The sequence below is a fragment of the Scaptodrosophila lebanonensis genome, unplaced genomic scaffold, assembly GCF_003285725.1.
Source record: "Scaptodrosophila lebanonensis strain 11010-0011.00,11010-0021.00 unplaced genomic scaffold, SlebRS2 tig00000061-arrow-pilon, whole genome shotgun sequence".
In the NCBI taxonomy this organism is placed as follows: domain Eukaryota; kingdom Metazoa; phylum Arthropoda; class Insecta; order Diptera; family Drosophilidae; genus Scaptodrosophila; species Scaptodrosophila lebanonensis.
The window spans coordinates 4,227,931-4,241,381 of NW_022060554.1; positions in this window are offsets into that span (position 1 = coordinate 4,227,931).

A 13,451-nucleotide genomic window follows, 5' to 3' on the forward strand; every position below is an offset into this window, starting at 1 on the left:
CGCATGACAGACGTAATGGAACATTATCAGCAGGATAATATATCTCCATATCTCCAAAGCCTTTGTTGCATCCAAAGTCCAATCAATTAATCTCTTGTCATTCTTTTTCATACCACGACAAATTTCGTTGAGTGGTGCTTGGATCGCAGATGCATTGCGAATATATCGGCGATAATAATTAACGATGCCCAGGAATCGGCCAAGTTCGCAGACTGTTTCGGGTCGATTGTAGTTAATGATGGCATTGATTCGATCTTCTGGCGGTCGTATTCCGTTTTCGTCAATGGTGTGACTTAAAAATTTTACTTCGGGCTTGGCGATTCGACATTTGTTTGCATTAATGCTCAAACCATTATTTTGAAGTATGGAGAGAACCGTCAGCAAGTGTTGTTCGTGTTCGTCTGGAGTTGTTGACATGATCAGGATATCGTCTATATAACAGTAGACAAAATCGATGCCCCTAAATATGCTGTCCATAAAACGCTGAAATGTTTGCGTTGCGTTTTTAAGACCGAAAGGCATATAGAGAAACTCTATGAGCCCAAATAGTGTGCATACGGCGGTTTTTTCAATATCCCCATCGGCCATCGGAATTTGGTAATAGGCGCGTACCAAATCAAGGGTCGTGAATATAGTTTTGCCATGAAGCTTTTCCGCAAAATCCTGAACATGTGCTACTGGATAGCGGTCGGGCACCGTTATAGCATTAAGTTTACGATAATCTCCGCAAGCTCGCCAACCACCATTTCGCTTGGAAACCATATGAAGAGGGCTGGCCCAACTACTCTTGGATGGGCGACAAATGCCTTGGTCAAGTAAAAAATTAACCGTTTTAGCGAGTTTCTCTCCAGAGAGGCGTCGTGGTCGATCAGCGACTGGCTTTCCATTAGTTTCGATATTGTGTACTACACTGTGTGTGCAATATTCACCGCGCTGTGCTTAATGGGAACCGTTGTTACGCTGACAAACCGCTTCAATATGCCGCGAAAATCGTTGTCGTCGTTTAATGTTGATATTGAAGTCGCTGTAGCCTCTATGATGGTACCATGGGTATGGACTTGCGTAGTCGTATCGATTAACTTCTTCGCTTTAAGGTCAATAAGCAGGTTGTAGTTGGAGAGGAAATCAGCTCCAATAATCGGTGATTGTACGTCGGCGATTATGAATGGCCACCTAAATGAGCGACGCAGGCCTAAGTCGAGGACCAGAACGTGCTTGCCATACTCTTTGTGGAACCAACAAAAGTCGTAGTCGCCGGTCCTTGAAGCTTTTGCATTTTGGGGGGAGCGTGAGCGAGAGTTGGACCGTGAGTTTTTAAGGCTCTTAACTTCCAGCTGGAGCTTGTTAACAGCGTCCACAAGCGATAGAACCGTTGAATTGATGTCTGATGATTTCAGCGCTCGTGAAACAGCTTCTACACCAGCTACTGGAGCATGTTGCTGTTGTGTGGACATCTCACATATGACGTTGGTGTTTGCTGCTTCTAACATTTTGTCGGCCACCTTGGCGAGGCTGCTCAAATCGTCTTCCTTCCAAACCGATAAAAGTGGCCGTATCGATTGAGGCATCTGACACATGAAAAGCGCGCGTATGATGGGTTCACTCCCTGCGTTTGGAGCAAGGCGCTTCATCCGAGCTAAAATTTCGGTGGGCTTTAGACCAGCAGTCTCAATGCCTTGGAGTAGGCGCTTCAGCTTGCTTTCCGCAGATTCTGCAAATTGGGTGATTAGGCGGTCCTTGAGTGCAGTGTAACGATCCACTTCCGGAGGTGCTGAAATCAGGTCCTCGATTTCTTGCACTACGTCATCCTCCAAGTGGACTGATATCAAATCAAACTTATCGGCGTCGGCTGTAACGTTGCTGAGCCTGAATGAGCGCTCCACTTGCCCGAACCAGAGCTCTGGATTCGACTTGTTAAACTTTGGTACGTGCACACGCTGTGGATTTGAATATGAGCCTGCCTGTTGCATTACGGCAGCACTAATTTGTTGCATGTTGTTCTCCATGGCATCCAATTGAATTTTAAGATCCTCAGATGCCATAATGTTTTCGTTGGTTTCAAAAAAATTATCTTCGTCGACGATTTCATTTGGATGTTGTTGCCCGCTGCGTAAATTATATCACTGCATTTGTGGCGTCACTTTTTTGGCGCTGCTACAGATTATAATTGTATATAATTGTAATAACAAATATTCATCACGGGGGTCTTTGGCAATTAGCATTACCAATTCATTTATTTAATATACAACGAATATTTAACTTATTATAATTAAGTTGATGCTGCCGTTCGTTCGCTACGCGGTAATCCCAGATCTCGCCTCCTGTTGATATCGATCTCGATAGCCAACCAACTTATTTTGGCGTTGCCACAAGTCTGTGGCGACCCACTCGCGCACCTGTCGGACATCGCTGGCGTTATGAGAAACCCATACACTACTGACAAACTTCACTTGCATACGCATCCCAAAATACAATGCGACAGAAATATGGCAACAGTGTATGAAATTCTGATGCCCATGTAGCAGGTAAAATCTGAAAACGAAATTGAAGCTGCTGCTCGCAAACAGCAAAAGACCAAATGCACAAATACATATAAACATATACATGTATATATGTGCACGCACACATACAAAGAGCATAAGCGGCGTGAACCGATCGTCTCTGTTAACTGCCTCTCTGCGAATGAAATGAAATTCGCTCACAGAGAGCACGAATGCGACAGCTCCCAGTCGGCTCATAGCCGAAGTGCGACAGCTCCCATTCGGCAAATACCCGAACAGCTATGGGAGCTGTCGGTAACAATTTCGATGGGACGTTTTCGTTGTATGAAATGACGCATCTATATGTTGTATGGTTAGTGCCGTTACTACGAATGTAGGCGACTTGAATATCGATAATTCGTATGGCTGGCTTGCGTGGCAACTACGTATTATTATACTTCTTGTAATATTTTATATACTATATGATAAGAGACAAGAGAGAACTCTACAGTCGAGCAAGCCCGACAGTAAAATAGCCTGTACGCTGCACAAAAAAGGAAAATTTTTTAATTAAATTATTAAAAACAAGTAAAAAAGCTAAAGTCGGGTGTCCTGTATTTGAAATACTCTGTACATATGTTTACAATAATTATAGAAATTAAAAAAAGTAAGAGAATAATAAAAAAAAAATTCGATCGATTTTAACTCTCTCGGTATTCGAACTCACGTAAAGGGTGTATAATTGCACATATACAAAGCAATTGCGTCTATGTGAGTGTATGTGTGTTTATGCTCGTATATTCGTGTCTGTGTAAGCATGTTCGCAGTCAACCAAAGCACCAGCATCAACAACAGCCGTGGGCAGCGCTTGGGCAGCGCTTGAGCAATTTTGTACGCTTGAACAATTTTGTACGCACATGCACGCAATGCCAAAGATGCAAAGTTCAACGTCACAACAAAATCAAACATCAACCGGAAGCTATGGACCAACAGATCAACGTTTTGATCACATAAACCTCGATATCATCAGACCATTGCCAACCTCACGAGGAATTCCAATTCCGGACATATCAGCTGAAACTGTAGCCACAGCGCTGATAAATGGATGGATTTCTTTATTTGGCGTTCCACTTCGAATCACTAGCGATCTTGGACGCCGGTTCAAGTTAGCCGTTTTTTCTGGATTGATGCGAATTTTAGGTATCAACCATTTACGCACAACAGCCTACCATCCACAGTCAAATGGTTTGGTGGAGCGCTGGCGTCGAACTGTCAAAGCTGCCATAAAAAGTTACAGGACCAACGACTGGTGCGTCATCCTGCCTCTAGTCTTGATTGGATTGCGTACCACGTGGAAAGAAGACTTGGGAGCCAGCCCAGCCGAAATGCTTTTTGGTTCACAACTTCGAATTCCCGATGAGTTCGCCATACATGGCAAGAAATAAAAAAAAATCAACAAATCAAATTCAGTTCCATTTTAAGGTAAAAAAGTCGCCATAATAATGAATGTGTGGTCGACTTCATATTGCGACATTTTTTCTAGGGATGCAGCGGCAACTGCTCCCCTACGTACGCCCTTGTAGTTCGTTTTCCTAAATTGTTCGTTAATTTTTGTGTTATTTTTAGTGTATAGAGAAAAAAATTCGATTTTTATTCATTCGATATTATTTCGTTATATTATTTTACATTCTGAGACCGTCGAAAAAAAAAACAAAAGTTATTATTGAAAACCTTAATGCCAAATGTACTAAACAAAACAAAATTACTTTTGAAAATGTTAAATAGTGGCAATCAACGCACAGCCCAAACGGTAAGAGCTAGGATACAAATTTGGACACAAGATCCCTCTCACAGTGAAAGTGAGCAGTAAGAAGGGATTTTGGAAAATTCGAGCTCCAAGTGGTGGAAAACGGGCTCCAACGTTTGTATGAAAAATTTACAATTTTCATCCGATTTACTTCAAACTTAGTTTGTATACTCTCATAAAGAATACAAGAAAAACTGTATAATTGGTTTTTCCTGGGGCCAGAATTATAGGGATTTTCCCGTGGAAAAATCGGGACACGAAAACCTATGTGCAATCAACGCACAGCCCAAACGGTAAGAGCTATGAACCTGAAATTTTGATGGTGTAGGTGAGCACTGAAAAGTTAAAAAGGATTTTGGTAAATTCGAGCTCCGAGTGGGGGAAAACGAGCACAAAAGTTGGTTTCAAAAATCCGCATTTTTCCACCAATCAACTTTAAATTTGCTTTTCTGCATACTCGGTTTTTCGAAATTTGTGTTGAAGCTTCAATTATTGGGGTTTTAATATTTATTCACCTTTTCAAATGAAAAGTTTGTGTTATAAATTTTGTCCGATCGACCAAATTTGGGGAATGTAATCTACGTAACTAAATCTACAACTTTGCATTCAAAGATTTTCAAAATATGAATTTTACAAATGCAGGCAGAACAAACAATACAAAATATCAAACGGTTGGGGACAACTAAGTATACATACACACACACACATACACGTGTAGTTGCGTGCAACAATTGAAATAGCCAAAGCAAAATGTGAGACACTAATGTGTGAATGTACATCCTACATATATACACATCTATGCATGTATCTACATATGTACATATGTATGTACATTCGTCTTGCACTGACAGAGAAAGAAATGTAAATTAATGAAACATTATTTAACATTTTTAAAAGTAATTATACTCTGTACATAAAATGTACAAGAGTATATTAGGTTTGCGGGAGCTGAAAATGTAAAAGGCAGAAGGAGGCGTGGCAGACCCCACAAAGTATATATATTCTTGATCAGCATGACGAGACGAGTCGATCTAGCCCTGTCTGTCTGTCCGTCTGTCCGTATGAACAACTGGATCTCAGAGACTATAAGAGATAGAGACACCAAACTTTGCACAAAGATGCGTTATGTGTGTACTTTGTGGGGTTTGCCACGCCTCCTTCTGTGTGTTACATACATGCGCACAAAACTAGTATAGCCTTTCACCCTTTGGGTACAGGCTATAATTAGGGACAGAACGAAAAATAAAGTAGATATAGGATAGAATAGGTTGAAGATGGCGTTTATGTGCGATGTGCTATAACCACTGCTGTGCTTGTGGCTTAAATTCGCCCACCCAACCATGGTCATCGTTGCCAAGCTGAAAATAAGATATCTCTATATATATAAAACAGTTTGTCCTGACTGACTGATTGGGGATCAACGTACAGCCCAAACGGTAAAAGCTAGGAAGCTGAAATTTGGACTCAAGTATCTTTTCATAGTGTAGGTGCCCACTAAGAAGGGATTTTGGAAAATTCAAGCACCAAAGAGGGGAAAACGGGCTCCAAAGTTTGTTTGAAAATTCTGCTTTTCTGCACCGATCACCGTCTGATTTTTATTATCTATAAAAGAATACAAACAAAACTGCATACTCGGATTTTGGAAATTTGTGGTGGAGCTTGAATTATTGGGGTTTTAATATTTATTCACCTTTTCAAATGAAAAGTTTGTGTTATAAATTTTTTCCGATCGATTTCAAATTTGGGGATAATCTATGAATTTTACAAATGCAGGCAGAACAAACAATACAAAATATCAAACAGTTGGGGCAACTAAGTATACATACACACACACACACGCACATACAAGCAGCTGTTCGTGTAGTTGCGTGCAAACGATTGAAATAGCCAAAGCAAAATGTGAGACACTAATGTATGTATGTATGTTCATTCGTCTTGCACTGACAGAGTAAGAAATGTTAATTAAAAATTATTTAACATTTTTAAAAGTAATTTTTTCTTTGTTTAGTACATTTGGCATTAGGGTTTTCATTAGTAACTTTATGCAGCAACAACACATTAAAAAGAACGCAAATATCAAATAGTTGGGGACATCATATACAGTTCGTGTCTATGTGTGCGGTTCTCTACGTACGGTTGAAAAAGTAAAGCGAAACAAGCATGCACATGTATGTACGTATGCCTGTTTACGTACATATATACCATGTATGTACATTCGTATGTATGTATGTCCAATGTAGGACAATCGAGCACTGTTGTTTGATTGTAATAAATAATGCTCTATGGTTTTAAATCAAATTTACTACTTAGGCAAAAACAACGGCTTAATCTGGTTTTGTGAAAAATATAGTATTGCTATCGAAATGCGTCAGTTCATGAAGCAGACGCATAAAAGCATAAAAAAACTTCGTGCCGAGTTTCAAGTTTTCCACGAAAAATTTGTAGCGCTGGAAACGACGTTTCTTGGCTTAAGCTACTGTCCGAGTCTCCAAAAAGGAAGAAACGAAACTTGACTATATCCCAGCCTAACATACTTACAATCCCGGATAACAACACAAATTATGCTTCACCTTCTACACCGGCTTACCCTAATCCTATCGTTGAAGCATTTGCTACACCTGCCGCGTATCCAGTCATCTTCGCGTTCACTTGCTGCCCCTATGAATAGTGAAGTGCTTGTTCTGCTTCTACTTCTTGTTCTGCCCAGCATGATCCTGGCACCACTCGGGCCTTAGTTGGTGTCCCGCCACGCCAGTCGATTTTTGTATCCCGGCTAAGGCACGATGTTTCAGAGGATGCCATCAAGGTGTACATTTGCCAAAATGTACCTTCTTGCTTAGCTGATATGTTTATGTATTTTAATTCTTCTTCCATAGCACCGTCTTCTCCAAAAAACTAAATGATTCCTCTTCTCTGATATTTCATTATCAAAATGTACGGGGACTGCTTACTAAACATCAAAGGCTTTATTCAAACAGTACATCATTCGTTGCTAATGTTATTATATTAACTGAAACGTGGCTTAAACCCAAAGTATTAAACTCTGAAATATTTATTCAAAAATATTCTATTTTCAGACTTGACCGTATACACCGCAAAGGTGGTGGTGTTCTTATCGCTGTAGATTCTCTATTGTCGTCTGAATTTGTCTCTTTTGAAAATCCGTTTTCAATCGAGTTTATATGTGTAAAGCTTATATTTGCGCGTTTTTCTATATTTGTCACTTGTTCTTATATCCCACCTGCATCCGATAATGAAACTTACCTTCTTCACTGTTCTGCAATACAACGCATATCCAGTATGCTTAAAGATAGAGACTATTTGGTCGTTTTTGGTGATTTTAACATACCTGATGTTTCGTGGTCAGTATTAGAAAATTCAAATTTCCTAACTCCTTCTTCTGCCTGTCAATTTTTAGATGGTATGCTTGATATACATCTTTTTCAAGTTAATTCTGTGTTAAACTCGTCAATGAAACTTCTAGACCTTGTTTTCTTAAATGATGTGTCAAATATGGTTATAAGTAGAACACTGCCTTTGTCCCTGCCCGAAGATCTTCACCATCCAACATTAGAGCTAGTGATTGATACTGAAATGTGCACCACCTTGCCTCAAAACCAAAATACGCGAGTACGTTGCTTTAAAAAAGCTAATTTTATTAAACTGAATTGCATTTTAGCGCAGCTTGATTGGTCTCATTTATATGTGTGTAACGATATGGACTTAGCCATTAATATATTTTATGGAGCTCTTAACTCTGCGCTTGATGCTTGTGTTCCTATTTGTACTCTACGGCCATCGCGTCGTGTGCCTTGGTTCACTAAAGAGCTTTCCAAATTAAAGAATGTTAAGTCCAGGGTATACTTGTATAAGCGTTTTTCAAAATCTGGGACCAACTCTAATTTTTACAAATTTAGTGTTGCCCGTTCTCAGTGTCTAATATTAAACAATTAATGTTATGCCGAGTACTTGACACGATGCAGACTTAACTTTTTTCAAGACCCAAAGCAATTTTATAGTTTTGTTAACTCAAAAAGAAATGCAAATGGGTTTCCTTCAATGTTGTTTTTTAAAGGACTTACTGCTAACACAGATGCTGGTATCGCAGACCTTTTTTCAACATTTTTCCATGATACATACACAACAAATTGTTTCTCCTCTTCCAACATTAACTTTTACGGCAATATTCATGAAGCTAACTGCATATTCATGCCTGTTGTCGATGAACCTTCCATCTTGTCCGCGCTTCAAAATCTTAAGCAAAGTTTTGCACCCGGTCCAGATGGTATACCTAGCTGCGTGCTGAAATTCTGTGCTGATGCCCTTAGCAAACCCCTTTATAGACTATTCTCCTTATCACTTGACAAATGCTGATTCCCCGATATCTGATTATGAAACGCCGCTCTACCTCAACAAATCTCCTTGAATTCTCATCGTTCGTTATGAATGGGTTTTTAGCTAAGAGCCAGACGGATGTTGTATACACTGACTTCAGCAAAGCTTTTGATTCTGTCAATCATGAGCTATTGATCCATAAGCTGGGTCTTTTGGGATTTTCCAAAAATCTTATCGTATGGATATATAGTTATTTGTTTGGCAGAACACAACGTGTAATTTTTAACGGCGTACTGTCAAAAGCTATTAAAGTAACTTCGGGGGTCCCACTTTGCCTCTCATATAACGATGTTCAGTTTCATGACAATTTGCAGTTTGATCTCAATGCCTTCCAATTGTGGTGTTCGCGGAATCTGTTGAACTTAAATTTTATTAAATGCAAGCTAATGACGTTCCACCGATGCAAGCCTCATTTCATTTCATATTATTTAAATACCTCTCCTGTAGAACGAATTTTCACTGTTAATGACCTAGGTGTACAGTTTGATGATAAGCTTTGTTTTAATGATTACATCTCCACCATTGTTAATAAAGCAAAGGGAACTCTAGGCTTTATTAAACGTTGGGAAAAGGAATTTGATGACCCCTACACAACACTAATTTTGTATACGGCTTTGGTGCGGCCTACCTTAGAATATTGTTGTAACGTCTGGTGCCCGCAATATGAAATACATAAAAATCGCATTGAATCGGTTCAAAAGCAATTTCTTTTATTTGCCTTACGTGGTCTTCGATGGAGTAGAACTTACCCTCTACCATCATATTTTCACAGGCTACAATTGTTAGGTCTCCCATCACTTCCTAACCGCCGGATTTTATTAGGTGTTGTTTTTATACATAAATTAATTACCGGCGACATCGAGTCTTCGGTGCTTGTTAGCCAAATTAACTTTACGGTACCACAAAGACCTTCAAGATTTTTTGTTCCCATAAGCCTAAATCGCTGTACCAGCAACTATGCTTTGCACAGTCCGTATTTGATATTACAGAAATCGTTATTATCGGAAGGGTTGTTGTAGGCGAGTGTTGCGAAACTGTAGGCATTTCACTTCTCGTAAATAAAGAAGCTCAAGGAAAAGGCACAGATAGCTTGAGCAAGTTGGTAAAAAGATTTTGGAAATGTGAGGGAGTATCGCAGCCAGTATGTCCGCTGACTGAAGAGAAAACTCAGTGCGAAAATAACTTTAAAGATAACGTAAAGCAAGACGATTCTGGTTGTTTTGTGGTTCACCAGCCCTTCAAGGTGCCCACCCCAGAGTTAGGAGAATCATATAACATTGCGTTGAATCGATTCTTAAACCTAGAAACAAGATAGAACGCTACAGTCGAGCAAGCCCGACAGTAAAATAGCCTGTACTCTCCACAAAAAAGAACAAGATAGAACGCTACAGTCGAGCAAGCCCGACAGTAAAATAGCCTGTACTCTCCACAAAAAGGAAAAATTAAAAAAAAAAAATTTTAAAAAACTTAAATTATTAAAAAAAATGAATGAATTAATTAATTAAAATAATTAATTAAATTAAATTATGGCTATAACTTTCTTCAGAATTGACCTATCATGATGAAATTTGGCACACGGACACATTAGTACTAAATGGATGTACCTACCAAAATTGATTTTAAAATTCCGAGAATTACGGAAGTTAAAGGAAAAACAACGAATTACGGGGGAGTGGGGGGGTGCATCGAAAAAAAACTCAAACTCGTACTTTCTCGGTCTTAGGAGAATATAGAAACCAAGTTTGGTTATTCTAGCTCTTATATTTTCTGAGATCCTTGCGTTCATACGGACAGACGGACAGACAGGCGGACGGACGGACAAGGCTATATCCACTCGGCTTCTCATCCTGATCAAGAATATATATACTTTGTGGGGTCTGCCACGCCTCCTTCTGTGTGTTACATACATGCGCACAAAACTAGTATAGCCTTTCACCCTTTGGGTACAGGCTATAAAAAGGCTCAGTCGAAATAAGGCATTAAGGGAGCAATATTGCAAAAGGTGCATGAAGTGTAATATTTTATGCCTCATCATCCACTCATTCGGCCAGAGAGCACAACCACCAAACTTCGTGTCGTCTTCGACGCCTCTTGTAAGTCCAGCAACCGAGTATCGTTAAACGACACAATGTTGGTAGGTGCTACACTGCAACCAGATTTACTTGTATTTGACATTTTGGTAAGATTTCGATTTTATAAATATGCCCTTACAAAATGTATCGGCAAGTGCTCGTAGAGAGCTCGCAGTGCAAGTACCAATGCATTTTGTAGAGAATTGACAACCACGAACCTTTAAATGCGCTTCGCTTACGCACAGTCACTTACGGAACCAGTTCGGCATCTTTCCTTGCTGTGAGATGTTTGTTGTATTTGGCGAAAAGTATCCATTAGCATCTGAAGCAGTCAGATGCAATTTATAAATGGACGATATGCTAAGCGGCGCCGATTCCATGCCTCAGCTGTTAACATGTGGCAAGAAGTGACAGACATGCTTATTGTGGGAAAATTTGAGTTGCATAAATTTCGAAGCAATTGTCAGGAAATAGTCAGTCAGCTGCCTAACTTGGACCCATTGGTTCTTGCAAGCGAGGACGCTGCAAAGACTTTAGGAATCAGTTGGATTTGTAAGGAAGACATATTCAAGTTTTCATTTATTCAAAAGGTTTCTCCTGTTATAACAAAGAGAGCAATCCTGTCTGAGTTAGCTCAGCTTTTTGACCTTATAGGAGTCTTAAGTCCTGTAATCATTCTTGGAAAAATATTTGTGCAGGAGCTGTGGCTGTTCAAACTTCAATGGGACGATGAACTTTCAGCCAGTTTAAAAGCACAATGGCAAAAATACCGAGAACTGAAATCAATTAGCCAATGCCGCGTTCGGTGATGGTAGAGCCAGTAGAGCCTATGGCGGTGCGATTTATGCACGCGTCAGGACTGGACAAATCGCGATACACTTGGTGGCGGCCAAGTCAAAGGTTGCTCCAGTGAGAGTCACGTCTTTGCCACGCTTAGAGCTTAAAGGAGCATTGTTAATGTCTGAACTAATGGTAAAGGCGCAGTCATGCCTACAGTTAAAGGTAGCGCAGTGTTGTTACTTTACAGATTCCACTATTGTTATAATCTGGATTTCATCTCACGCTAGCCGATGGACAACTTTTACGAATGATTTCCTTAAACTGCAGTGCGTTTTTGGTTTCATATTCCGTTGAAGAAAGGCGAGCTCAGGTTCTATAGGCAAGGGTGAACATAGCCTTTAAAAGGGAATTCATTTGCCTTCAGAAAGAAATGTTTATTAAGTCTGCGAAGATACAACATTTAAGTCCGTTCATACATATAGAAGAAGGAATCGAACAAATTCACGTAGGCGGTCGTTTAACTAAGGCTTATGGTCCATTTGAGTTAAAACATCCTGTTTTATTGACAGGGAATCATAGAGTAGTTCAAGTTCTATACCTGACTTTGCTACAAGAGCGGACAAAATGGAATGTCCTGTCCAAAAATGTAAAATTAGGCGCTCTCGCGATGATTTCGGAGGACAATGGCTACTTGGAAGAGTACACGAGCTTTCATCCAGGAACCGATGGTGTGGTTAGAGTGGTGACTCTTAAAACCAAGAATGGCTATCTCAAGCCGAACGTGCATAAAATCTGCCCCTTACCTCTAGACGAAGAATGCTAGACTGATTTTGGAAGGAGCTTCCAAGGTCGGGAGTATGTTGCGGCCATAAGCGCATTTAATTAATTAATGTGAATTTAAAAAATAACCAACTGCCAATTATTGTAACTAGTATTAATACCATTGTGAATTTTCCATACTGAATTAATCAATGAATGAATTGTTATCTGTTATCGATTAGCAATTAGATATAAGAAGAAGCTTTAGAAAGTATGCATTCTAATTTGAGCGTGCAACGGGTGCAGTCAATTAAATGAAGAATCAAAATAGGATCCAAATACAGCGGAGCAGCTTTCAATAATTCGACGGGGATAAGTTTCACAGCTAGCTGAACATTTGGGACGAAACAGAGACTATAAGTCCTAGGAACACCAAATTTTAGTCCAAGATGTCTTATGAGAATACGCAGATAATGTGTATTTTGGAAATTCCCTCCCTCTCCCCAGCAAATCGTATTCCCGTAATTCTTGGAATTTCGAAAATTTCAAATATTGCAAATACCCCCAGTTAGTGATTCTGTGTTCGTATGCCAAGTTCCACTATGATAGACCGATTTTACAAGAAGTTATAGCCAAAAAAAAGTTCGAATGCCGAGAGAGGTAAAATCGATCCAAATATTTTTTTAATTTCTATAATTATTGTAAACATATGTACAGAGTATTTCAAAGTAGGGACACCCAACTTTAGCTTTTTATACCCTGTAGGGTAAAAAGGGTATATTAGGTTTGTGGGTAAGTATGTAACATGAGGAAGCATCTCCGACCCCATAAAGTATATATATTCTGAATCAGCATGACAAGAGAAATCGATCTAGACATGTCCGTCCGTCTGTCCGTCAGTCTGGATGAACGCAAAGATCTCAGAAACTATAAAAGCTGGAACAACCAAAGTCTGTATCCAAATTCTCCTAGGTCCAAGAAAGGACGAGTTTATTTTATTCTTTGGAATTCCAACTGCATACTTAGATTTTGTGAAATTTGTGTTGGAGCTTGAATTATTGAATTCAAATGAAAAGTTTGTGTTATAAATTTAGTCCGATCGATTTAAAATTTGGGTAATTTGCACTGACAGAGCAAGAAATGTTAATTAATTGAAAA